At 51.2% G+C, this 25,255-nt stretch overlaps 1 pseudogene; it reads right to left on the bottom strand.

Moving 5' to 3' along the window:
- The window catches only part of LOC139266952 (netrin-G1-like), a 30,472-nt pseudogene extending 15,135 nt beyond the window's left edge, over positions 1-15,337 (bottom strand).
- Between the last annotated feature and the right edge of the window lie 9,918 nt (positions 15,338-25,255).

Consider the following 25,255-nt stretch of genomic DNA (forward strand, 5'->3'; position numbering starts at 1 on the left):
AGATGGTGTCCCTGTGAGTTAACCCCAGATGTTGACCCTGTGAGTGCCCCCAGATGTTGACCCTGAGCGCCCCCCCCCCCCGATGTTGGTCCTGTGAGTGCCCCCAGATGTTGTTCCTGTGAGTGCCCCAGATGTTGGCCTGACAGGGCACCCCCCGGGTGTGAAATGTGGGATCTGCGACTCTGGCCAGAAGGAGCGAGGAGCTCTCACCGGCCATGAATGTCCAGGTTGGAGATGGCGTAAAAGTATTTGGAGAGGTTGTGCTGGTCAACACTGGTGGCCCCAGTGGCCGGCCGGAGCAGCCTGACCCGCAGGTCGGTCAGGGTGAAGAAGTCCCTCAGGTCCTTGGTGGTGTCCAGCTGGCCGTACAGTGAGGCCATGTCCTGGAGACGGGGCCCCCCGAACAGGGCAAAACGCTCCTGGATCTCGAAGCGGACCATCTTGTCCACCTTCCACACGTAGCCCCTGGAGTACTCCTCCGTGCAGATGATATCCAGCACCGAGGCCGGGCTCAGATCCCGGGCACTTCTCGGCTCCATCCCGAAGGAGGTGAGGCAGTCGGCCGTGTAGAACTGGTAGGGTTGCCACGTCCGGCCGTGGTCCAGAGACTTCTCCAGGACCATCTGCTCCGGCCGGCCTGACTCGAAGGTGATGACTATGTCCTCGGTCAGCTCGATGGTCTTGCCCCAGGACAGAGTGATGTTGATCAGGAGGGGCTCGGGGAAACTCCTCCAGGAGACACTTTGCCAAAAGGTGTTGGGAATCCGCCCCTCATCATCCAGCATCAGCTCAAGCGGGTGTGCGAGCTCGGGCGTGTGAGCATCACACTCGTTGTTGCACATGTACGGGTTCTCCTGGAAACAGAGACGGAACAATACGGGTTAGATACAGAGTGAAGCTCCCTCTACACTGTCCCATCAAACACTCCCAGGGCAGGTACAGCACGGGTTAGATACAGAGTAAAGCTCCCTCTACACTGTCCCATCAAACACTCCCAGGGCAGATACAGCACGGGTTAGATACAGAGTAAAGCTCCCTCTACGCTGTCCCATCAAACACTCCCAGGGCAGGTACAACACGGGTTAGAGACAGAGTAAAGCTCTGCACTGTCCCATCAAACACTCCCAGGGCAGGTACAGCATGGGTTAGATACAGAGTAAAGCTCCCTCTACACTGTCCCATCAAACACTCCCAGGACAGGTACAGCACGGGTTAAATAAAACCCCAGGTCTGGACGGAACACTTCTGTGCTTTTTAAATGAATCTGGGGAAGAAATAGCAGGGGCACATATTTATTAATTAGTTTGAAAAAGGTATCATACCCGAGGACTGGAAGATAGCTAACATAATACTTATATTTAAGAAGGGAGATAGAACATGTTCAGGGAACTGTAAACCCGTCAACTTAATATCGGTGGTTGGAGAAATAATGGAATCCTTACTAAAGGAGAATATAGAATAACATTTAGAGAGCAAAAGTATAATAATGAATAGTCAGCATGGAGTTCAAAAGGGAAAGTCTTGCTTGACCAACCTCATTGCATTCTCTGAAGAGGTAACAGAGAGAGCAGACAAGGGTAATGTAGTAGATATAATTTATCCAGATTTCCAAAAGAACTTCGATAAGGGACCACATAATAGACTAATGAATAAGGTCAGAGAATGCAGTCAGGGAGCCAGTAGCAGAATGGATAGCTCGCTGGCTTCAGGACATAAAGCAGAGAGTAGGGGTAAAGGGCAGCTATTCAGAGTGTCAGAAGGTAGAAAGTGGGGTCTCCTCATCTCCCCTCTGGTACTTTCACCAATCACCTTCAATCTGTGTCCTCTGGTTACCGACCCTCCTGCCACTGGAAACAGTGTCTCCTTATTTACTCAATCAAAATCCCTTCATGATTTTGAACACCTGTATTAAATCTCCCCTTAACCTTCTCTGCTCTGAGGAGAAAATCCCAGCTTCTCCAGAATGTCCACATAACTGAAGTCCCTCATCCCTGGGACCATTCCAGTAAATCTCGTCTGCACCCTCTCCAAGGCCCTATCATCCTTCCTAAAGTGTGGTGCCCAGAATTTGGACACAATTCTCCCGCTGGGCTCTGCCTCCACCACCCTTTTAGGCAGTGCATTCCAGATCCTAACCACTCACTGCGCAAAAACAATTTTCCTCAAGTCGCCTTTGGTTCTTTGTCAATCACCTTAAATATGTGTCCTCTGGTTCTCGAGCCTTCCGTCAATGGAAACAGTTTCTCTCTATCTACTCTGTCTAAACCCCTCATGACCATGAACACCTGTATTAAATCTCCCCTTAACCTTCTCTGCTGTAAGGAAAACAATCCCAGCTTCTCCAGTCTCTCCCTGTAACTGAAGTCCTCCATCCCTGGGACCAGGAACGAGCCCCAGCCTATTCAGCCTTTCCCCATAGTTCGATCCTCTCAGTTCCCCAATCATCCTTGGGAATCGTTTTGAGCAAAATAAAATGGACTGTAAAGAGACCAGGGATCTGACATTTGGATAGATTTCTGACATGACGACATTTTGGAAGTTTTCTTTGTTTAGATTTTCCAAAGTTCATGTTCAGTGAAAGAATCTCCGACCTCCGACCTTCAGAGATGGGAAAATGAGTCTCACTGCAGCTGTCTGTTTGGGTTAGAGAGAGAGAGAAAGGGCGAGAGTTTTGTGGGCAGAATGATTAATGGGATCTTGTCTTTTTATCGTCTATTGTTAAAACAATCCCTTATTTGTGCTCAGGCCATACCCCTGGGCTCTGTGTGTCGGACCCTCGCCCAGCCTGTGGGCCTAATGATGCTTTACCTCAGGCTGGTTTGTGAGGGAGCAGTTGGAGGTGGCAGGGCTCCCTCGGGGTCACTTCAGGTCATTGACCTTCCGCGGTGAAGCAGCGATGGACACAGCGGCAGCTCCACATGTTGTGATCTGGAATGCGCTGCCTGAAAGGGCGATGGCAGCAGATTCAATCGGGAATTGGAGAAATACTTGAAGGGGAAAGATTTACAGGGCTGTGGTGAAAGAGCAGGGAGTGGGGTGAATTGGGTAACACTTTCAAAGAGCCAGCACAGGCATGATGGGCCGAATGGACTCCTTCTGTGCTGCATCATTCCATGATGCTGTGATTTTAAGTCGGGACACTGTGTGACTCGAGGGGAACTTGGAGGTGATGGTGTTCCCAGGCACCTGCTGCCCTCGTCCTTCTAGGTGGTAGAGGTGGCGGGTTTGGGAGGTGCTGCTGAAGAAGCCTTGGCGAGTTGCTGCAGTGCATCCTGTGGATCGAACACACTGGGACTCTGCCTGACATCGGCAAAACAGAATCAGCCCGACATCCTTTTCCAAATGATCAGACAGCTCGCCTGTTACACCCTCATCCCCAGCAAGTGGCTGTTGCAGCAATCAATAAAACTAATGTGTGTGATAAAGATGGAGAGCGCGGCAATATACAGAGATCATAGAGATTAATGAATCTACAATTGTCACAGCATCGACTAAAGGCAGTGACTAAAGCCGCATATTGGATTGGTTATTTTTAATACTCGATGCAGAAGGAATGGAGTGAACATTAGTACCAGAATCCTAAAGCTGTGTAAAGTATGAATGAATAATGGAACGGTGCAGATGTGACGTGCTCCTGAATTGCCGTGTCCTCGGGACATAATTAACAGCACCGTGCCCCAGCGCTACAACTGACCTCCGACTGCTCCGTCACTGTGTGTCCCAGGCCGTGGTCTTTGTTGGTGAAGGCACCATAAAGGTTCAGGCTCAGGTCACCAGCCATGCCCGGCCCATCCAAACCTCACTCACCTTCTTGTTCCCTACTCAGCCTCACCCCTCCTCACACTACCCTTTCACAAGACTTCAGCCTCATCCCTAATCTGAGGTCCTTCTCACCTCATCCCACCGTTCACACATGCACTGTGAGCAGCCACGCAGATTCAAATGCACGTTTACACACATCCACACAGCAGCAACTATTCAACTATGGAAGGCACATGTGGCACACGATGAGCTGCACACTCACTCACACCTTCTTGTGCTTCTTACTGCAGGTGAAACTAGCTCACAACAGGAGAGAGCAGCAGTGCACCGGTGGAGGGGAGCCTGACATACAAGCCCTCAGTGATGTGGAGGAGCGAGTGTCCATCCCCATGGGCACACCAGTTGGTGCGGTAGTGGCCGGAGAAGCAGCGCCCCCTGTGGACCGTGACGGTATGTGAATGCCCTTTGGCATTTCTGTGAGATCCTTGAACCTTGACAGCAAACGCCGTCCACTTCAACTGACGGGGAAGATGAAGAGGAAGGTGAGGAAAGTGTGGTGCCTGTGTGGGACCCTCCATCAGTTGCTCCGTGTGGGGACACCACCTTGGTGGAAGAGCCAACATTCCTGGGCTTTGAAGAGCCTGAGGCTCCTGACTCCAGTGGCATACAGCAGCGCCCAGAGCGAGGGGAAGTTCGGGGGCCATCTCCCCGGACAGTGAGTCGGCCTATCAGTCCTGCTCAGAGACAGTCAGACGTGGACCTGGACTTGGAGGCTATGTCCAGAGAGTCCATGCAAATGCACCGCGAGCCAATGGGTGCATTGGAGAAGGTCCCGCAGAGCATGGATACACTTGCACTGAGGTTGGGGGAGACCGCCTCAAGCATTGTCCCTGCCTCTCAGCAGTTCAATGAACCCATCCTTGCCCATTTACAGAGGGAGATGGACTCAACCAGCGACAGTGGAGTCGCAGAGGGGAGAGCGCGTGCCATGGTTGACGTGGCAGCAGCTATCACATCACAGACCCAAGCCACGCAAGGCCTTTGTGATGTGATACTGTCAATGATTGTGGCAACAACTCTCAGAACGCTGCGTTTGAGACTCAGGCTGTCCTGAGTCAGTCACAGAGTGATGCCATGCAAACACTGACTGCTGCCATCCTCTCTGTTCCCCACAGTCCAACGGGGAGGTAACGGTGCCGAAGGAGGCCAGTAATCTGCGCTCCCACATATTGCTCCAGATGTTGAGGCTCCGCCCTGGGGGAGTGGCAGTGGGCCGTGGGAAATGGAACCTGTTGTCTTTGCTCAAGATGACAGCATTCTGGCTCCCACCACTGCCACTCTGCCTTTGCACCTGCTGCGGTCTACACACCAGCCAACCTAGACTGCTGCCGCCGATGCTGAGGTGGTGCAGTCTGCAGCCGGGCCTTCTAGGCCCAGAGCTGGTCCAATGTATCCTACTAGGCCATCTGTAGTGTCTGTGTTAAACACACAGCAGCCCTCAAGCAGCCTTGCTGCAGGCACTGAGGCAACATTGAGGAGGAGCAGGAGATGTGGGAGGGGGTTAAGGTAAGGGGTAGCAAATGCCAGAGCTAGTCTCAATAAAAACTTTGGCCACAATGGAGAGATGGCCTCATCCTGTAAATATGTTTGTCATGATCTGGTTGCAGTTTTTGAGGCCTGCTATTGTTGTAAGTGTATGTGCCTAATATGGCACATGGATACTGTTGAGGAATGACAAATGGCAGGGGCCTGTGTACAGATATTGTTGAGGTTAATTGTGTGTTATGGTGTTTCAAGGGGCCGTTGTTAAATGTTTATTAGTTGCTGGTCAGGGGTTGTGTTGTGTTGTTGGAGAACCGATGTATGATGAGCCACTGACATGTGGCCCTTGTATCGGGAGCAGTGCCACGGTGTCTCCTCCGTGGCTGCTGCACCTCCTCCTCTGGCTGGCCAGTCGGGGCCTCGCCAGGCTACTGTTCCTCTTTCTCCTCCTCCTGAGTTGGGGCTGCACTTCCCGCTGGTAAGGTCTGGGCCCTCATGATGGCCAATTTGTGCAACATGCAGCACACCACAATGAATAGCGACACCTGTTGAGGGAAGTATTGAAGGCTGCCTCCAGAGCGGTCCAGGCTTCGGAAACGCTGCTTGAGCACCCCTATTGTCTGCTCGATGTTGTTGTGAGTGGCCGCATCTTGGATCTTTGGATCCAGACCGCTCAAAATGGAGGAGAAGCATCCGAGAAGGCGACGAACACATCGAGTCTCTTTGCCGGGAGAATGCGGAAGCCAAGTACAAACAGCAGAAGGTGCGTACGACAACCCAAGCACCCCACCCACCCGTCCCTCTAACCACCATCTACCCCACCTGTGACAGAGACTGTGGATCCCACATTGGTCTCATCAGTCACCTGACAACTCATTTCAATGTGGAAGCAAGTCATCCTCGACTCCGGGGGACTGCCGAAGAAGAAGAGAAGAATTAAACATCACCATACAGCCCAGGGAGAGAGAGACACAACAGGCTCCTGCTGTGTGTGGCTGCATCAACGCGGGAAGGGAAGATATTTCAATATAAGGATCATGTATTACAGAAACTGCTCCTGCAACACTGGAGCATAAACGGAGCATCTTATGAATCATTGTTCTTTCTACAAATCCACTCATCCCTTGACATTTATTTCGGGGGTTTAAGTGTTGCTGTCTCGGATTTACACTGTGTGGTGTGACGAAGAGCCTGTCGTTATCACTAACTAAACCACTCGCTATCAGCACGGTTCAGTCCCCTGGTTAATGATGTTAATTAGTGTATTATTGAGTACAGAAGTTAGTGGCTCCATAAAGTACAATCCCACAGATTGATGTCACTTCCCATCACCCAGTAATCAGGCCCTTTGTTGGAGTTAATGTTCGAGCAGAGTTGCTCAGTTAGCAGCATTTAGTGGGCCAGTACTGAGCTGAAAGATTACATAGGATTACTTATAGGATTACATATAGGATTACATAAGATACACGGCACAGAAACAGGCCATTCGGCCCCACCAGTCCATGTCGGTGTTTATGCTCCACTCGAGCCTCCTCCAGTCTTTCCTCATCTAAATCTATCCACAACCCTCTATTCCCGTCTCCCTCATACGCTTGTCTAGCCCCCCTTAATGCATCTACACTATTCGTTTTAACCACTCCCTGTGGTAGCAAGTTGCACATTCTCACCACTCTTTGGGTACAGACGTTTCTTCTGATTGGATTTCTTGGTTCTGTCTGTATCCACTCTATCAAACCCTTTCAAAATTTCAAAGACCTCTATTAGATCATCCCTCAGCATTCTCTTTTCAAGAGAAAAGTGACCCAGCCTGTTCATCCTTTCCTGATATGTATACCCTCTCATTTCTGGTATTATCCATCTCCCCACGGCCCACAGTGGGTCAGGGAGAGGGTCCTCTCCACACGGCCCACAGTGGGTCAGGGAGAGGATCCATCTCCCCACGGCCCACAGCTCAGGGAGAGGGTCCTCTCCCCACGGCCCACAATGGGTCAGGGAGAGGCTCCATCTCCCCACGGCCCACAGTGAGTCAGGGAGAGGGTCCTCTCCCCACGGCCCGCAGTGGGTCACGGAGAGGATCCATCTCCCCACGGCCCACAGTGGGTCAGGGAGAGGCTCCATCTCCCCACGGCCCACAACTCAGGGAGAGAGTCCTCTCCCCACGGCCCACAGTGGGTCAGGGAGAGGGTCCTCTCCCCACGGCCCACAGTGGGTCAGGGAGAGAGTCCATCTCCCCACGGCCCACAGTGGGTCAGGGAGAGCTTCCTCTCCCCACGGCCCACAGTGGGTCAGGGAGAGGGTCCATCTCCCCACGGCCCACAGTGGGTCAGGGAGAGGGTCCTCTCCCCACGGCCCACAGTGGGTCAGGGAGAGGATCCATCTCCCCACGGCCCACAGCTCAGGGAGAGGGTCCTCTCCCCACGGCCCACAGTGGGTCAGGGAGAGGGTCCTCTCCCCACGGCCCACAGTGGGTCAGGGAGAGACTCCTCTCCCCACGGCCCACAGTGGGTCAGGGAGAGAGTCCTCTCCCCACGGCCCACAGTGGGTCAGGGAGAGAGTCCTCTCCCCACGGCCCACAGTGGGTCAGGGAGAGGGTCCATCTCCCCACGGCCCACAGTGGGTCAGGGAGAGGGTCCTCTCCCCATGGCCCACAGTGGGTCAGGGAGAGAGTCCTCTCCCCACGGCCCACAGTGGGTCAGGGAGAGAGTCCATCTCCCCACGGCCTACAGTTGGTCAGGGAGAGAGTCCTCTCCCCACGGCCCACAGTGGGTCAGGGAGAGAGTCCATCTCCCCACGGCCCACAGTGGGTCAGGGAGAGGCTCCATCTCCCCACGCCCCACAGTGGGTCAGGGAGAGGGTCCATCTCCCCACGGCCCACAGCTCAGGGAGATTGCCGTGAAGCCCAACTGGTTCAGTAATGTCCTTTAGGGAAGGAAACCTGCCTCTGTAACCTGCCCGGGCCTATATATGACTCCAGGCCCACACCAACGTGGTTGACTAGTAATGACCCTCTGAAGTGGCCGAGCGAGACACTCAGTTTGTATCAAACTCGCTCCCAGCGGATCAAGAAGGCGGCCCACCCCCACCTTCTCAGGACACCTGGGGATGGGCAATAAATGCCGGCCATGTCAGCATCCCAAGAATTAATTTAATAAAGGAACGGCGGTTTTAAGTCAACATCTTGCCAGGGAGCTCGATGGGATTCTACATTTTGGAATTTAATTATAAAGAACGTGAGCCGGCAGAAATGAATGTTTGTTCAAGTTAATGAAACCCAGAACTCTGCACCTGGTGTTTGTGTCTAAACATTTCAGCAATGAGAAGACCAGAGGGAGGTTTCAGAGAAAGAAACCAGACTGGGGAAAGATTGAGAATCTGCAGCAAATCTTCAACCAGCTGTGGTGTAATCCCACATTATTGACCGGCCTGTGTCGATCGGTCCTTATAGACCACAGCCATCGTTCATTAAACACCCAGCTTCCAATTTTAAACCGTCCGTCCCCAATGGGTGACCTCCTTCTAATGAAAGGTCCCCAATAAAGGGCCTTCTCCCCAAACTAATGTCCCCAGTGCCCCAGCCTCACGGAGACTCAGGGCTGTGAGCAGGTGTTCAGGGAACCCACCGACTGTCTGTCAAACCAGATTTAAACAAACACTTTAATCCCAGGCTCATTTCAGCTCCGTCAGTCAGCAGGTTCCTGGGGGTGGGAAATAAAACAGGAGCTCGCAGACATATACCGCCGTCCGCCCCGCTCCCCACGCACTTCCACCCCGCCGCAAACCGACTGCACCGCCCGCAACAAAAACAATCTACAAAGAGCTGAATTTTGCTCAACTCTCCACTCCATGGATTGGGGCGGGGAAAATCGGCTCGCTCAGTGAGTGCGCCCCCTTTCGGTCGGAGGGCAAATTCGGCAACAGGGTGTTTCTGGTGAATGAGCCCGTGTAATGTGGGAGGGGAGGAGGGAGTAAGAGAGAGAAAGAGAGTGGCGAGAAAGAGAGAGCAAAGACTGAATTCTAAAGCGCCATTCACTATCTCAGGATGAGAGCAGTGCAGCGCTCCCTCAGTACTGCCCCTCCGACAGTGCAGCACTCCCTCAGTACTGCCCCTCCGACAGTGCAGCGCTCCCTCAGCACTGCCCCTCTAACAGTGTAGCACTCCCTCAGTACTGCACCTCCGACAGTGCAGCGCTCCTTCAGTACTGCCCCTCCGACAGTGCAGTGCTCCCTCAGTACTGCCCCTCCGACAGTGCAGTGCTCCTTCAGTACTGCCCCTCCGACAGTCCAGTGCTCACTTAGTACTGATGCTCCGACAGTGCAGCGCACCCTCAGAACTGCCCCTCCGACAGTGCAGCACTCCCTCCGTACTGCCCCTCCGACAGTGCAGTGCTCACTCAGTACTGATGCTCCGACAGTGTAGCGCTCCCTCAGTACTGCCCCTCCGACAGTGCAGCACTCCCTCAGTATTGCCTCTCCGACAGTGGAGCATTCCCTCAGTATTGCCCCTCCGACAGTGCAGCACTCCCTCAGTACTGCTCCTCCGACAGTGGAGCTTTCCGTCAGCACTGCCCCTATGACAGTGCAGCACTCCCTCAGTACTGCCCCTCCGACAGTGGAGCACTCCCTCAGTACTGCCCCTACGACAGTGCAGTACTCCCTCAGTACTGCCCCTCCGACAGTGCAGTGCTCACTCAGTACTGATGCTCTGACAGTGTAGCGCTCCCTCAGTACTGCCCCTCCGACAGTGCAGCACTCCCTCAGTATTGCCTCTCCGACAGTGGAGCATTCCCTCAGTATTGCCCCTCCGACAGTGCAGCACTCCCTCAGTACTGCTCCTCCGACAGTGGAGCTCTCCGTCAGCACTGCCCCTACGACAGTGCAGCACTCCCTCAGTACTGCCCCTACGACAGTGCAGTACTCCCTCAGTACTGCACTGGGAGTCCCGACCTCGGTTTTGTGCTCAAGTCTCTGGAGTGGGACTTGAACCCTCGACTTTGCCTGTCTGCCTCTATCTGTGTTTATAATGAAATTTGCGTGTGGCCAATACAGAGAATGGGAAACAGAGAATAACAGGAGATGGAACCGAGACTCCTCATCATTCAAACTGCTCGATAGAAAAATCCATCCACTGGTGACAGGGTCAGGGGTCAGTCAGTCAGTGCCACAACAACAGTAAATCGTTCTTCAAACATTCTCCTGTCTGAGCTGCTAAAGTGAGCGAAACATTGTCAGAGAGCAGCACAGTGAGGGAGCTCTGATCCAGGAATCAAGAGACTGGGAAAGTTTAATGTGCAGCCGGTTTACTGGGGACAGTGGGCAGTGAGTGAGATATTGGGCAGGGGGAGGATTCATGGGGATAAAGTCTATGGTCTCAGGTTTAATCCACTTCCTGTAGGCCTCTCCCAAACCCTCGATTTCCCATCTGAGTATTAAAGGTTTAGTCCCAGACCCAATAGAACGGACTGCAATATTACAAAGAGAATGTTTGGCTCGTTCAGACTGAAATCCCATCTGCTGCTCGCATCTGCTGAAAATAAACTCCCTTAAAACAGGGGTAATATCACAGAATCTCACAGCACAGAAGGCCATTCGGCCCATCGTGCCTGTGTTCGCTCTTTGAAGAGCTGTTTGAACCTGCTTCAACTAAACTCCCTTAAAACAGGGAAAAATATACTTGATAAATTTGGGAAAAAGGATAAATTTGCAAGGCTATGGGGAAAGAGCAGGGAGTGGGACTAATTGGATCGCTCTCTCAAAGAGCCGGCACAGGCACGATGGGCCGAATGGCCTCCTGCTGTGCTGTGAGATTGTGTGAACAGTTGGCGGGGGAACGGATACAGATGTTAACAATCCCGAGAGGATCAGACACAATCTCCAGGCACCAGTTTACAATCAGTTCAAACTCAGCTTACAGAAATTACCCAGAAACTCCACGTTAACATTCACCAGCTGTCACCACTCGCTGGGATTTCCAGAATTGGTGATCGGATTCAGAAATAATTGGCTGTCAGACTTTTACCCGAGCAAGGCACAGACTGTGTTTCTACAGAAGTGGTGACAATTCTCCCTTTAATTCGACTGTTCGAGCTAACCTCATAACACAGTCCCTCACCCCCTCACCCCTGGTCACACTGTGTCACTGTGTCCCGTGTCCCATCTCTTTCTCCCCTCACCCCCTTACCTCCGGTCACACTGTGTCCCTGTGCCCCATGTCCCATCTCGCCCCTACAATGAGGAGCCCACTCTGCCCGCAGTATTCCAGATGTGCCTCTCCCTCGGTGTGTGCTCAGATACTGTGAGTTTTGCTTTGCAGCACGCGAAACACTCAAATCAATGAACAAATCGGCACTGAAGTGGAATTGGAGGCGAATACTTTGAGCTGGTGCCAGAGATTAATCAAATTGGGGATTACAGACCAGCGGGAGATTCTATTTCCAACACTGAGATCGATGAGCATTAACTGGTGCCTTTTGGTCGAGAAGAACTAAAACAAACAATCATATCCGCTCGATCACCAAGGCCACCTATTTCCACCTCGGTAACATCGCCCGTCTCCGCCCCTGCCTCAGCACATCTGCTGCTGAAACCCTCATCAATACTTTGTTCCCTCCAGGCTCGACCATTCCAATGTTCTCCTGGCCGGACTCCCATCTTCCACTCTCCGTAAATTTCAGCTCATCCAAACCTGTGCTGCCCGTGTCCTAACACACACAAGTCCTGTTCCCCCATCGCCCCTGTGCTCACTCACCGACGTTGTTTCCCAGTCTGGCAACACCGAAGTGGCAAGTAACATTTGTGGTCCACACCTGGAAGGCAATGATCATCTCCAACAAGCCAGAGTCCAACTACCTCTCCATGACATTCAACGGCGTTACCATTGTCGGATCCCCCACTATCAGCATCCTGGGGATCACCATTGACCAGAAACTTAACTGGACCAGCCACATAAATACTGTGGTACAAGAGCAGGTCAGAGGTGAGTATTCTGCGGCGACTGTCTCACCTCCTGACTCCCCAAAGCCTTTCCACCACCTACAAGACACAAGTCAGGCGGGTGATGGAATACTCTCCACTTGCCTGGATGACTGCAGCTCCAACAATACGCAAGAAGCTTCACACCATCCCGGACAAAGCAGCCCATCCACCACCTTAAACATTCTCTCCCTCCACCACCGGTGTACCATGGCTGCAGTGTTTACCATCTACAAGATGCACTGCAGCAACTCACCAAGACTTCTTCGGCAGCACCTCACAAACCCATGGCCTCCATGGGAACACCACCATCTCCACGTTCCCCTCCAAGTTACACTGCATCCTGATTGGGAAATATATTCAATGTTCCTTCATTGTCACTGGGTCAAAATCCTGAACTCCCTTCCTAACAGCACTGTGGGAGTAACTTCACCACACGGATTGCAGCGGTTCAAGAAGGTGGCTCATCACCACCTTCACAAGGGCAATTAGGGATGGGCAATAAATGCCGGCCTTGCCAGCGACGCCCACATCCCAGGAACAAATAAAAAACTGAAGGATGTGCCTGGGACTGAGTCTCCCAGCAGGACCGGCAGTATCTCCCTCTGCCCAGTCTCAAAGCCCATGGAGGGATTGGAAGTGCAGTTCTGTGGATTACTGGTCCAATCACAGAAGCCCTGCACCACCGTGCCCCGGTGCATTCGATCACAGCAGTTTGTGACCAGGAATTCGTGTCTTTGCACCAAGGTTACAGCCACAGTCTGAATACATTCTCACCCTGGAGTCTTTCCGTCTCACTCACCCACTCACAGTCAACACACAATCAGGGAACACAAGTTCAGGAGTCGGGACACATCGGGAAAGAAGGAGCGAGTACACCTGTCAAAAACTGTTACATATTAAAAAATGCAAACTATGAGATAACGGCCGATAAATTCAGCCGCGTTTTTATCGGTGAAAGAAAAATGATTGCGATTTCAAAAAGTCCTTCATTGTCTGTGAAGCACTTTGGGACGTCCTGAGGTGTGAAACTGAGACAGTAACATCTATTGTGGTCTCACTGAGTCCGGGCCCTGTTTCACACACAGCTCCCACAGTGGGATATGGGACAGATGGAAGATTTACCTCAAGACTCGTAGTATTTTTACAACAGATTACTAATTGAGCTGGAGAATAATTCCCTCTGAGGAACTGCATGTTCTGCAATAAATTATACATTTTCAATTATTGCTGAAACATACGGCTGATTATTAAACCAGGCGTTTCCCCTCGAACAATGATGTAGGAACCAATTATCCTGAGGAGATGATTCACTCAACAAGAGCATCATTAATATTTAGAAACAGGCTTGAATTTACATCTCAAGGACATATTCCCCATTGGGGATATTGGGCAGGGCTCAGGCACAATGGAATATATTCCACACTGGAGATATTGGGCAGGGCTCAGACACAATGGGACATATTCCTCACTGGGGATATTGGGCAGGGCTCAGACACAATGGGACATATTCCTCACTGGGGATATTGGGCAGGGCTCAGGCACAATGGGACATATTCCACACTGGAGATATTGGGCAGGGCTCAGACACAATGGGACATATTCCACACTGGGGATATTGGGCAGGGCTCAGACACAATGGGACATATTCCCCACTGAAGATAATGGGCAGGGCTCAGACACAATGGGACATATTCCACACTGGGGATATTGGGCAGGGCTCAGACACAATGGGACATATTCCACACTGGAGATATTGGGCAGGGCTCAGACACAATGGGACATATTCCCCACTGGGGATATTGGGCAGGGCTCAGACACAATGGGACATATTCCCCACTGGGGATATTGGGAAGGGGTCAGACACAGGGATCAGGAGCTCCAGGGAGTGTTTATAAACATTCGAACTCCCTCCTCACATCTATTACCATGTCTAATTTTACAAACACTGCCACCCCTTATGGTGAGTCACTGGGAAGCAGCGAGTTTTGTGGTTTTCGTGTCCTGACCTTTCCTGTTCAGCCCAGCAGTTTTACATCTCCTCACAGTTCCACGAAATGCAACTTATCAGACTGTTATTCCATCCCCATATCTCCTCCTTCACCAATCCCGCCTCCTTTCACCTCCATGATATCGTCTGTCTCTGCCACTGGCTCAGAGCTGTCTAGTTAGTCCCACTCTCCTACTCTTTCCCCATAGCCCTGTACATTTCTCCTTTCCCAGTATTTATCCAATTCCCTTTTGAATGTTATTCTTGAATCTCCTTCCACCTCCTTTTCAGGCAGCACATTCCAGATCATAAAAACTCGCTGCATTAAAACATTCTCCTCATCTCCCCCCTTGGCTTTTTTGCCAATTATCTGAAATCTGTGTCCTCTGGTTACTGGCCCTCCTGCCACATGAAACAGTGTCTCCTTATTTACTCTTTCAAAACCCTTCATGATTTTAAACACCTCATCAAATCTCCCCTTAACCTTCTCTGCTCTGAGGAGAACAATCCCAGCTTCTCCAGTCTCTTCACATAACTGAAGTCCCTCATCCCTGGAAACATTCCAGTAAATCTCCTCTGCACCCTCTCCAAGGCCTTGTCATCCTTCCTAAAGTGTGGTGCCCAGAATTGGACACAATACTCCAGTTGGGGCCGAACCAATGATGTATGAAGGTTCACCATGACTCCCTTGCTTTTGCACTCAATGCCTCTGTTAATGAAGCAAATGTAGGAGTTTGGATGGAATTCACTTTGATAAAGGCCGTTCAGTGAGCGTCCATTCACAGTGTGACACACAACAGAGGCTGTCTCAGAAAGGCTTATACTCACCAGCGTGCAGTACATCTCGGGGGTCTCTCCACACGTACTGTCAGAGGGATCTAAGCTGACCTTCAGTGACCTGGTGAGCAGGGTGGCCTCGGGCTGGCAGGCCATGTAATCCCAACTCATGGCCTGGTCCCAGTGAAGCTGGGCCTTACACAGGTCGTAGTGACCCCAGGACGGGAAGTGCTGCGCGGCGAGAGACAGGGCCACTCAAAGGGCCTGAAGGGGCAACAAACCGTACAGACGCATCGCTCCAACTGGACCCGCTCAGAGAGGGGCCATCTCGGTCCGTCTGGGGGTGATTCAGGGGGTCACTGCTCCGACTGGACCCTCTCAGAGAGGGGCGATCTCGGTCCGTCTGGGGATGATTCAGGGGGTCCCTGATCTGACTGGACCTGCTCACAGAGGGGCGATCTCGGTGCTTGCAAATGTTCCAGGTGTTGGGATTGCAGATGCTTTCCCAGTGTTGGTGCAAATGTTCCAGGTGTTGGGATTGCAGCTGTTTTCCCAGTGTTGGTGCAGGTGTTCCAGGTGTCGGGATTCCAGCTGTTTTCCCAGTGTTGGTGAAGATCTTTTAGGTGTTGAGCTTTCAGCTATTTTCCCAGTGTTTATGCAGATGTTCCGGGTGTCAGGATTCCAGCTGTTTCCCAGTGTTGGTACAGATGTTCCAGATGTTAAGATCCCAGCTGTTTCCCAGTGTTGGTACAGATGTTCTGGGTGTTGGGATTCCAGCTGTTTTCCCAGTGTTTGTACAGATGTTCCAGGTGTTGGGATCCCAACTGTTTTCCCCCCAGCTGCCCGCTGTATCAAACAGATGCTCTGATAGGCTGATCAGTCAGTATTGGGACCCAATGTGATGATTGTCTCCTGACCAGAGTCTGTTTCCCATCGATCATCTCTTCCTTCTGCCATCAGTTCCCTGTGAGGAGAGAAATAAAATCAATGCATTTTGGAACAGGTGCTGCTCCTGACCTTCGACCCCCACCCTCCAACACCGCCTCCCATTAGCTGCAGCGTTACACAGAAATAATCACCAGTTGGGAATCACCGCAGCCAATAGGAGGTGGCTAAATCACTTTTGTTAATATACCAAATGAGACAAATGAACAATTATCCTATTTTAGTGATGTTGGTTGAGGGACAAATATTGCTCAGGATACTGGGGAGAACTCCCCTGTTCTTCTTTGAAATAAAGCCAGGGGATCTTTGATGTGAAGCTGAGAGGGCAGACGGGGCCTCGATTTACCGCCTTGTTCGACAGTGCAGTGCTCCCTCAAGACTGCCCTCAGGAAGTGCAGCATTCCCTCAGTACTGCCCCTCCAAAAGTGCAACACTCCCTCAGTACTGCCCCTCCAAAGGTTCAGCACTCCCTCAGTACCACCTCTGTGACATTGCTGCAGTCCTTCAGTACTGCCCCTCCGACACTGCAGCACTCCCTCAGTACTGCCCCTCCAACAGTTGTGCACTCTCTCAGTACTGCCCCTCCGACAGTGCAGCACTCCCTCAGTACTGCCCCTCCGACAGTGCAGCGCGCTCTCAGTACTGCACTGGGAGTGTCAACCTGGATGCTGGGCTCGAGTCTCTGGAGTGGGATTGAGTCAGCTCCTTCAGCAAAATCTATTCTCCTTCCTCCATTATCGCACCTCAATCTCAGAGCTCTCACTGGAAAAGCAAAATTATTCTACTTCTTAGTGCAATCAAGCAGACGCAGCATGGAAGGGGAAATCATGTTTAACTAATTTACCGGAATTCTTTGAGGATATAACGAGCATGGTGGATAGAGGTGCACCAATGGATGTGGTGTATTTAGATTTTCAAAAGGCATTCGATAAGGTGCCACACAAAAGATTACTGCAGAAGATAAAGGTACGCGGAGTCAGAGGAAATGTATCAGCATGGATAGAGAATTGGCTGGCTAACAGAAAGCAGAGAGTCGGGATAAATGGGTCCTTTTCGGGTTGGAAATCAGTGGTTAGTGGTGTGCCACAGGGATCAGTGCTGGGACCACAACTGTTTAAAATATACATAGATGACCTGGAAGAGGGGACAGAGTGTAGTGTAACAAAATTTGCAGATGACACAAAGATTAGTGGGAAAGTGGGTTGTGTAGAGGACACAGAGAGGCTGCAAAGAGATTTAGATAGGTTAAGCAAATAGGCTAAGGTTTGGCAGATGGAATACAATGTCGGAAAGTGTGAGGTCATCCACCTTGGGAAAAAAAACAGTATAAGGGAATATTATTTGAATGGGGAGAAATTACAACATGCTGCGGTGCAGAGGGACCTGGGGGTCCTTGTGCATGAATCCCAAAAAGTTAGTTTGCCGGTGCAGCAGGTAATCAGGAAGGCAAATGGAATGTTGGCCTTCATTGCGAGAAGGATGGAGTACAAAAGCAGGGAGGTCCTTCTGCAACTGTATAGGGTATTGGTGAGGCCGCACCTGGAGTACTGCATGCAGTTTTGGTCACCTTAATTAAGGAAGGATATACTAGCTTTGGAGGGGGTACAGAGACAATTCACTAGGCTGATTCCGGAGATGAGGTTACCTTATGATGATAGATTGAGTAGACTGGGTCTTTACTTGTTGGAATTCAGAAGGATGAGGGGTGATCTTATAGAAACATTTAAAATAATGAAAGGGATAGACAAGCTAGAGGCAGAGAGGTTGTGTCCACTGTTCGGGGAGACTAGAACTAGGGGGCACAGCCTCAAAATACGGGGGAGCCAATTGAAAACCGAGTTGAGAAGGAATTTCTTCTCCCAGAGGGTTGTGAATCTGAGGAATTCTCTGCCCAAGGAAGCAGTTGAGGCTAGCTCATTGAATGTATTCAAGTCACAGATAGATAGATTTTTAACCAATAAGGGAATTAAGGGTTACGGGGAGCGGGCGGGTAAGTGGAGCTGAGTCCATGGCCAGATCAGCCATGATCTTGTTGAATGGCGGAGCAGGCTCGAGGGGCTAGATGGCCTACTCCTGTTCCTAATTCTTATGTAATGTTCTTACACTTTAAAAAGTTGCCCCTTTCAACACTGACAGATTCTGTGTTTGGTGACCCTCCCACTGCCTGTTTTATGACACAAGGTGTTACTCTGGGCTGTGACTGATATACAGACTAGTAACGGGGATATTTATAATCTTTTTTCTATAATGAATTCAATGAGCTTTTACAAACTGCTGCACCGCGAGCAGGAATAGTCTCTGAATGTCTCACTTCCTCCCCCGTAATGCTGTTCCACTTCAGCTCGAGCATCACAATCCACAGTCACCTTCTGGGCCTGACGTCACTCCTCCTGCTCAAACCCCAACACACACTCACCATCTCCAGTCACACCCCCAACACACACTCACCATCTCCAGTCACACCCCCAACACACACTCACCATTTCCAGTCACACCCCCAACACACACTCACCATCTCCAGTCACACCCCCAACACACACTCACCATTTCCAGTCACACCCCCAACACACACTCACCATCTCCAGTCACACCCCCAACACACACTCACCATCTCCAGTCACACCCCCAACACACACTCACCGTCTCCAGTCACACCCCCAACACACACTCACCGTCTCCAGTCACACTGATTTACGCTCCTGTGAAGCATCTTGGGATATTTTACTGGGTTGAGGCGCTATATAAATGCAAGTTGTTATACAATGCGTTCCTTCATTGTACAGATTGCTGCAGTGCTCCGATACAATGCACCGCTCTCCTGTACAATGCCTGCAATCCTCAGATACAATGCACTCTTATCCAATGGAAGATTGCTGCTCTAGAATGCACACAGAATCGTCCTCTCCAATTCTCCAGCCCTCCGATACAATCCACACAGGAACCAGTCTGATCCCCGCGCCAAGCCGTCAATCGCTGTTGGAAACAGCAAGGCGATCCCGGGAGATCCCGGGACAGAGTCTGACTCACTCTGGGGGAGATCAGCGAGCTTCGGGCGCGGCGAGGTCCCGGAGCCAGCTCCGCATTGCTCAGCAACAAGTCCAGGAGCCTCCTCAATGGACCGGAGGAGTTTAGCACAGAATCTGCCCTCAAGGGGAGGCAAAGAGAAAGAAGGGGAGAGGGAGAGGGAGGGGGAAACAGAGGGAGAGAGGGAGAGAGAGGGAGGGAAAGAGAGACGAGCGAGATTGATGGAGAGGGAGCGAGGAGGAAAGAGAGGGAGGTAGAGAGAGGGAGAGAGGGGGAAAGAGGGAGGGAGAGGGAGGGGGGAAAGAGGGAGAGAGAGGGAGAGTTCGGGAGAGGGAGAGAAAGGGAGAGGGATGGAAAGAGAGGGAGGGAGAGAGAGGGTGGGAGAGAAAGAGAGAGGAGAGATTGAGCGAGAGGGAGGGAGGGAGAGGGAGGGAGAGGGAGCGAGAGAGGGAAGGAAAGAGAGAGGAGAGATTGAGGGAGAGGGAGAGATTGAGAGAGAGAGAGGGAGGGAAAGAGAGAGAGAGGAGAGATTGAGCGAGAGGGAGGGAGGGAGAGGGAGAGAGCGGGAGGGAAAGGGAGCGAGAGAGGGAGGGAAAGAGAGAGGAGAGATTGAGGGAGAGGGAGAGATTGAGAGAGAGAGAGGGAGGGAAAGAGAGAGAGAGGAGAGATTGAGCGAGAGGGAGGGAGAGAGAGGGAGAGGGAGAGAGCGGAAGGAAGAGGGAGCGAGAGAGGGAGGGAAAGAGAGAGGAGAGATTGAGGGAGAGGGAGAGACTGAGGGAGAGAGAAAGGGAGAGAGGGAGGGAAAGAGAGACGAGAGAGATTGATGGAGAGGGAGCGAGAGGTTGAGGGAGAGGGGAGAGGGAGAGAGAGGGAAAGGGAGAGGGGAGGAAAAGAGGATGAGGGAGAAAGAGAGTGAGAAAGGGAGAGAGAGTAGAGAGATTGAGGGAGAGGGATATTGAAGGAGCGAGAGATGGAGAAAGAGAGGGAGGGGGGAGAGAGGGATGGGAACAAAAGAGAAAGACACAGAAGTGAGGAAAGGGAGTGAGAAATCAAAAGAGAAAATTTGACTGAGAGAGAGAGAAACAGAGAAAGAGAAAAGGGGAAGAAAACGAGAGAGAGAGAGAAATCGCGATCCCGAGACTCACAGAGAGAGAAAACTGAAATCTCAATCCAGGGGCTCGGACTGGGAACGTCGCCCCAGCTCAGCATTCCGCGCGGTCCTAAAGCCAGCCAAGTTCCACTGTCCAATTACTTGGCTGCCCCAATCAAAACGAATCGGATATTCAGCTCGGTTGTGAGCTGGGAAAAGTGTTCTGCTGTTATTTAAATATAAAAATCCACATGAAATGCGGTAATGAGAGATTTAATAATATGGGGGAGGGGAGCTGACAATCAGGGTGGAGGTCAGATGTCTGCACTGCTTCAGAGATCTGTCCTGTTGCTATTTACAATCTTCCCGGGAGAGCTGACTAATATCCCATCTATACAGGGCTCTGGGGAAAGAGCAGGGAGTGGGACTGATTGGATCGCTCTTTCAAAGAGCCGGTACAGACCCGATGGGCCGAATGGCCCCCTCCTGTGCTGTCTGATTGTATGGAAGGATTAAACACATAAACCTTGGGGTGGGGGGTTTATGGACCCATCGGCCTGCAGCATTTAACTCGAGAAATGAAGGCAAGTCCGGCAGCTTTAAGAGAGATGCAGAGGGAGGCCGTTCAGCCCAACCAGCCTCACATTTTTTTAAAAACTGCAAATCCCCCGCCCCGCCTGTCACAGCCTCCCACTGACCCTTGGGAATGGCCCCAGAGGTTTCAATCCCACTCCCTGCCCTGGGCCCATTTCACGTATTGGTCACTCTGGGTGTGAAGTGTCTCCTTACACCAGGCCCGAACCTGCCTTTTTCCAGTCTGTACCTGTGTCTCCTTGTCCTGCAGTCACCGCTTAACTTCAAATAGTGACTGGGGACTAACCCTTTCCAATCCACTTAGTATCATCTACAATTTTGTAAAATCCCATCTCATTCAACCCAGAGAGAGAGTGAGAAGGAAGGAAAGAGAAAGGGAGAGATGTAGACAGACAGCGACAGTCAGAGACAGATACAGAGAGACTGAGAAACAGAGACAGAGACAGACAAGGAAAGAGCGAGAAAAGAGACAGAGATACAGAGAGACCGAAGAGACATAGGGAGAGAGAAACAGAGATCCATTTTCCAAGTCTCTCTCCATATTTGGATTCCCTCACACCAGGCAGCACCCGAGTGAATCTGTGCTGTTCCCCCTCAACAGCCTCACTCTCCTCTCTATAGTGTGGAGCCCAATACTGCACACAATGCTTGAACTGCCCCTATCCAGCCCATTCCTCATCCCATAATATCCCCCTGTCCCTGTCCAGCCCATTCCCCATCCCATATCTCTCTGCCCCTGTCCAGCCCATTCCCCATCCCATAATATACCCTGTCCAGCCCATTCCCCATCCCATAATATCCCCTGCCGCTGTTCAGCCCATTCCCCATCCCATAATATCTCACTGCTCCTGTTCGGCCCATTCCCCATCCCATAATATCCCTCTGTCCCTGTCCAGACCATTCCCCATCCCATAATATATCTCTGCCCCTGTCCAACCCATTCCCCATCCCATAATATCCCCCTGCCCCTGTCCGGCCCATTCCCCATCCCATAATATCCCTCTGTCCCTGTCCTGTCCATTCCCCATCCCATAATATACCTCTGCCCCTGTCCAGCCCACTCCCCATCCCATAATATCCCCCTGCCCCTGTCCGGCCCATTCCCCATCCCATAATGTCCCTGTGCCGGGCCCTTGGACCTTCTGAACCATTACCCACCCCTCCTGATCTGGGACATCCGCAGATTTCCCGCTCCGAAGTCTCAGTGACCAACACGCCCAGTGCCCCGATCGCAGAGACTCGCCGAATAAACTTCTGTCCTTCAGGCATCTCAATTGTTGCAGCAGCAACTCCTCAGCCTGTCAATCCGGATCAGAGCGTCGCCACACACCCAGGTCGAGCTGCTTCGGATCGCTGGCTGGACCATCGACTCGATCAAACCCTCGGCCGTGCGGTTAGATACGGTGAAAGGAATTCTCTCCCAAACTCTGCTCCACACTGTTCCCCCAAGGAACAATGTACAACAATCAACGTGTCCGTTTGATAAACCCCAGAACAACACAAGCAATAACTCGCGATTTATTGGTATTTAGAGACTTCTGTAAACTGATCCTTAGATTAGATTTAAAAGATATTTGAGGACAAAGAAATCGATCCAAATATAAACAGAGCTTCAAAATTCCACACTCTGCTGTCACTGAAATAAAACTGGGATCTCTGCAACGCCTCGATTTTAAAATTCTCATCCTTCCAGGGCCACGCCCCTCCCAATCTCTGTAACCCTCTCCAGCCCGACACTCCTCCCTATCTCGGTAACCACTCCCATCATACACCACTCCCTATCTCTGGAACCCCATCCAGCCCTACACCCCTCCCTATCTCTGTAACCTCCTCCATGTTACCTGTGAAAAAAATTCCGGGCCGCGCGACCTTTTCAAAATACCGTGCATGTGCAGCCGTGCACCTTCCAGGGGAATGTGGGACTGTGCTGGGATACTGGGCTGTGTCCCACAGGGGAATGGGGGACTGTGCTGAGATACTGGGCTGTGACCCACAGAGGAATGGTGGACTTGCTGGGATACTGGGCTGTGACCTACAGGGGAATGGGAGGCTGTGCTGGGATACTGGGCTGCGTCCCACAGAGAAATGGGGGACTGTGCTAGGATACTGCGCTGTGTCACACAGAGGAATGGAAGGCTGTGCTGAGATACTGGGCTGTGTCCCACAGGGGAATGGGGGACTGTGCTGGGATACTGGGCTGTATCCCACAGGGAAATGGGGGACTGTGCTGGGATACTGGGCTGTGTCCCACAGGGGAATGGGGAATATGCTGGGATACTGGGCTGTGTCCCACAGGGGACGAGGAGACTGTGCTGGGATACTGGGCTGTGTCCCACAGGGGAATGGGGGACTGTGCTGGGATACTGGGCTGTGTCCCACAGAGGAATGGGAGACTGTGCTGGGATACTGGGCTGTGTCCCACAGGGGAATGGGGGACTGTGCTGGGATACTGGGCTGTGTCCCACAGGAGAATGCAGTGTGAGAGGATTAAACACTTACAGTGACAGTTCCATTCTCCATCTGCAGTCAGTGATCGAGAGTAACCAGGTTACCATCAATCTGCAGTCAGCGATCGAGAGTAACCAGGTTACCATCAATCTGCGGAGCTCCAGTCACAAGCCAAGCTCTCAAGCAATGAATATTTGCTGATAAAGGAATGAATTATTTATGGTCTGGGACTGAATAAAGTCACATTGCATTTTTATCACATGAGAATCTGGAGTTTTTTTCATTCATTTTATGTTCCTGAAGGTTGAAGGATGTTGGTGCTGGGACAGAAACATATCCCCATTTCATTACCCAGTGTCGGCATCAAACATTCCCAGGGCAGGTACAGCACGGGTTAGATACAGAGTAAAGTTCCCTCCACACTGTCCCATTAATTACTCCCAGGGCAGGTACAGCACGGGTTAGATACAGAGTAAAGTTCCCTCTACACTGTCCCATTAAACACTCACAGGGCAGGTACAGCACGGGTTAGATACAGAATAAAGCTCATTCAACACTGTCCCATCAAACACTCCCAGGAAAGTACAGTACGAATAGATACAGAGTAAAACTCTCTCTACACTGTCCCATCAAACATTCCCAGGGAAAGTACAGTACAGATAGATACAGAGTAAAACTTCCTCTACACTGTCCCATCAAACACTCCCAGGGCAGGTACAGCACGGGTTACATGGAGAGTATGGTGAACAGGCTCGAGGGGCTGAGTGGCCTCCTCCTGTTGCTATGTAACTAGGGATGGGCAGTAATGCCAGCCTGGCCAGCGACATCCAAATTCTGAGAATGAATTAACGATGATTGTCTGTTGATTTCCCACTACACACACCGTGATTTCCCTGAATCACACCGTGTGATATTAGTCCCAATCCCCCAACTCCCAGCTCTGCTCATTTCACATGATTTACAGCACTACACTAAGAACATAAGAACAAAAGAAATAGGAGCAGGAATAGGCCATTTGGCCCCTCGATCCTGCTCCGCCATTTAATAAGATCATGACTGAATTGATCATGGACTCAGCTCACTTCCCTGCCCACTCCCCATAACCCTTTATTCCCTTATCGTCAAAAGTCTGTCTATCTCCACCTTAAATATATTCAATGATTCAGCCTCTACTGCTCTCTGGGGCAGAGAATTCCATAGATTTACAACCGTCTGAGAGAAGAAATTTCTCTTCATCTCAGTTTTAAATGGGCGGCCCCTTATTCTGAAAATATGTCTCCTAGTTTTAGTTTCCCTATGAGTGGAAACATCCTCTCTGCATCCACCTTGTCGAGCCCCCTCATTATCTTATATGTTTCGCTAAGATCACCTCTCATTCTTCTGAACTCCAATGAGCATAGCCCTGACCTACTCAACCTATCTTCATAAATGAACCCCCTCATCTCTGGAATCAACCTAGTGAACCTTCTCTGAACTGCCTCCAATGCAAGTATATCCTTCCTTAAATACGGAGACCAAAACTGTACGCAGTACTCCAGGTGTGACCTCACCAATACCCTGTATAGTTGTAGCAGGATATCTCTGCTTTTATACTCCATCCCCCTTGCAATAAAGGCCAATCTGTAAACAGGGCGAGATAAATGAGCAAAGCTCGATGGAATTCAATCCTCGATGGACAGCCCGATCTATCAAAATAAAAAGTAGGAGAATTGAGAAACGTGACGGGAAACATCAGCTGAGGCCGAGACTCGGGGGCAGAGCGGAATCTGAAATCTGCCGTCATTTATTGTCTGTCCCCAGGGAACAAAGGCAGTCGTTTCACTCTGAACGAGAACCAGGTCTGAAACCCCCCAGCTCTGGGCCGCAGACAGTAAAGAAAGAAAGGACTTGCATTTCTATAGCGCCTTTCACCACCTCAGGACGTCCAAAAGTGCCTCACAGACAATGAAGTATTTTTGAAGTGTAGTCACTGTTGTAATGTAGGAAACGTGGCAGCCAATCTGCACACAGTAAGATCTTCATCAAGAATGCAGTGAGATCTTATACATTTAACTGAAAAGACAGATGGGACCTCGGTTTAACATCTCATCTCAATGATGGCACCTCTCAGTATT

The sequence above is a fragment of the Pristiophorus japonicus genome, chromosome 7, assembly GCF_044704955.1.
Source record: "Pristiophorus japonicus isolate sPriJap1 chromosome 7, sPriJap1.hap1, whole genome shotgun sequence".
Classification (NCBI taxonomy): domain Eukaryota; kingdom Metazoa; phylum Chordata; class Chondrichthyes; family Pristiophoridae; genus Pristiophorus; species Pristiophorus japonicus.